Source organism: Salvia splendens, chromosome 8, assembly GCF_004379255.2.
Source record: "Salvia splendens isolate huo1 chromosome 8, SspV2, whole genome shotgun sequence".
In the NCBI taxonomy this organism is placed as follows: Eukaryota; Viridiplantae; Streptophyta; class Magnoliopsida; order Lamiales; family Lamiaceae; genus Salvia; species Salvia splendens.
The window spans coordinates 25,510,879-25,513,765 of NC_056039.1; the positions used below are offsets into that span (position 1 = coordinate 25,510,879).

The window sequence follows — 2,887 nt, forward strand, 5'->3', positions numbered from 1 at the left end:
GATTCCTTGTGTTGATCTATGTGTTATTTTAAAATTCTAAAGGTGATATCTCGCAACTGAATCGTGATCGCAATGGAAAGAATATATTTACGGAATAAGCATGGACTTTCTTTTAAATAAGGACAATGTCTTAAATATTTTATCGATGAGAATGAAAATATGTTTATCATGCCGTGTTTTGATTTTTAACGTGCCTATCTGATGTGGCTTTTGCCATCTATGTTTAAATCGAATTCGGGTCCTTGTAGGGCCGCAAACCCTACTTGGATTAGTGTACACCTATGGTAGACCGTGTGCCAGCGTACGGGTTGGCCGGTCTAGTGACTTGGTTTGTGGCCACATTCCAAGTCATGTATGAGTAGATATGGTAGACGTCTATGGGAAAATGGCTGCCCTGCCGCGAGTTTTGAACGATGAAATATTTTGGTGCCTCGGGCCTTTCTAAAGCTAAAACCCCGATGGTTACTTGAAAATGACATGATAAATATAATATTTTGATAACTGTGTTTTCGGCATAAGTCCACTGAGTATTTATAGTACTCAGCCCTGCATGTGTTTTTCTTATGCGCAGGTTGAACGGCGACGAGCTGGGTGGTGTTGAGCTTAAATTGAAGTCATGCTGGTTATTATTTGAATTCCGAGTGCCGTCGTGTCTTCATACATGACACCACTATTTCTCTTGAACGCTTCCGCTGAGATGATACTATTTTTCACAATTTTGCTTTGAACCTCATTTACTCTTGGATTATTAATTATGATATCTATTGACCTTGGATTTAATTGCTAAGACATTACTCTGATTTTTCCTCTGTTATTTGAATATTAAATATTTTGGTCAACTCTTTATTGAAACCCTAGAATATTTCCCTTTCTTAAAGTCATATTAGTCGCAACCACCCGCATTTATCAACCCTAGAAAGGGCGGTCGTGACACGTACTCTAGGCACTAATTGCTCGACATCTGTAACAGCATGGACAACATTTGGAGATATGTGACATATATGGTGTGTGGTGCTATTGTCGAGGCACATGAGCCTGAGCGTGTTGTGTGACAATTTGCTGGGACTCCTTTCATTCCAGAAATGCATGATTGTGGATTCAATGATTCTCATTTCAATACAAACCGTTGAGCGATATCTAAGAAGAATTGACAATTAGAGAATATGAATTATATTCAACAATGGGGAGAGAAGGTTGGACACTATGTCTACCAACTACTTGGAACCTCCCGGAAGTGATTAGGAGCTGGTGGACAGAACACGGGCGTACAAGAAGTGGTATAACAAGATAACATTACATACATCACTCGGTCGGGCAGTCGCCCAAATGTGGTGATGAACACTGGTGCATCATCATCAACGATAACTGTAAGTATAATTTTACATAATTATTTTATCGTTGTATTTATTTATATCGTTAACTATGCACATTTTTTGTGACAATTTGAGATAATGGGACGTGTGTATCACTTGACGTGTGATGTGGACGAGAATAACTCCTTAACATTATTACATGATATTAGGAAGTTTGTTCATAATTGCCTTGTTGAATGCGGCAAGAGTGGGCATATAGTCTTGCCTGCTACACAACGTACATATATGGATATGTCCCGGGGTTTCGGTCCAATAGCCCGTGGTTGTGGTCAGAAAGGTGTCCAAACTGACAGACATGGTAATTTTACGTCATTTCATGATGTCCTAGGACATGCCAAAGTCATCACATGACACAGATGAAGAAAATAAGAATTGAGATGACAACATGGATATCCACGACCAAGACATACCAGAGTCATTACATGACGCAGCTGAAGAAAATAGGAATTGGGATGACGACATGGATATCCATGATCATAATAATTCAGAAATGCAGAATCAACTAGCACCAGATCTATCTGTTCATATGATGCCTCCCTCCAGCTGATGCTGAAGTAGATGATGGAAATGAAAATGTTGATGCTACAAAGGATAGTGCACACGTGGACCGCCCCACTATACCAATTAGAAGGTCTAAATGTGTGAATAAGGGAAAGAAGCCAAATAAATATACACCAGGATAGTGCATGTGTAAACTGTATTATGTGATTGTATTGGAATACTTGTCGAGTATTGTGTTGGAACATTTACCTTTATTGTATTGTTGGATTTTGTAGGAGTTATTGGTGTGTTGTGTTGGTATTTTGTTATATGTTTTTTTTACCGGTGGTTTGATCAATATATATGGTAAAATCTACTGAAATTTTTTAAAACTATTTGCAAATGAGTCCCTGACCTTAATAATCTATTCAGTAGCTTAACATTCGACAGAAACATAATCTATTCAGTAGCTCAACATTCCACATAAACATTATACGTCAAGAATTTCTCCTTCAACGTGAGCCATGGATTGACTAGGGTCCAAGAATGAGAGAGAAGACACGCCAAGAATCCAAAAAAGCTCGAGGGCCACTTGAGGATGCGAGGAAAAGAGAAGGCTTGGATTTGAGGACAAATCCTTTCCGAGAAGGGGAGGATGATACGATCATGGAAGCCGTGCATCAAGAATTTCAACTGCAGCTGAATTCGATCAATCATTGTCCTCTCAAGATGACGTCCAAGCACTTTCCAAAGACTACCAATGTCTTCGTCTTCAAAATAGCTTCACGTGAGTACCTTACACGCCTCAATTGGAATTCGATGGAGAGAGTTATGGTCGATTTATGAAAGTCATGCAGTGAAGAACAGGTGATTCCCGAGAAAAGTGTTTCTATTCACAGAAGTTCATATTTTCCCTATGAGATGTTCTGTCAAGGTTTTATTATACAAATACCTAACTAGTTGGGATTAATTAATGTACAATATGAATGTCATATGAACTTTTTAACACTCTTTGGAAAAAGAAGTTAATTATA

At 38.6% G+C, this 2,887-nt stretch overlaps 1 long non-coding RNA gene across 1 annotated transcript; it reads left to right on the top strand.

Annotated features, from left to right (window-relative positions):
• Positions 1-262: 262 nt before the first annotated feature.
• On the top strand, positions 263-2,155 carry LOC121745559. The gene is made up of 2 exons (XR_006038851.1): positions 263-1,367; positions 1,523-2,155. It is a non-coding gene; the product is annotated as an uncharacterized LOC121745559 (long non-coding RNA).
• The last annotated feature ends 732 nt before the right edge of the window (positions 2,156-2,887 follow it).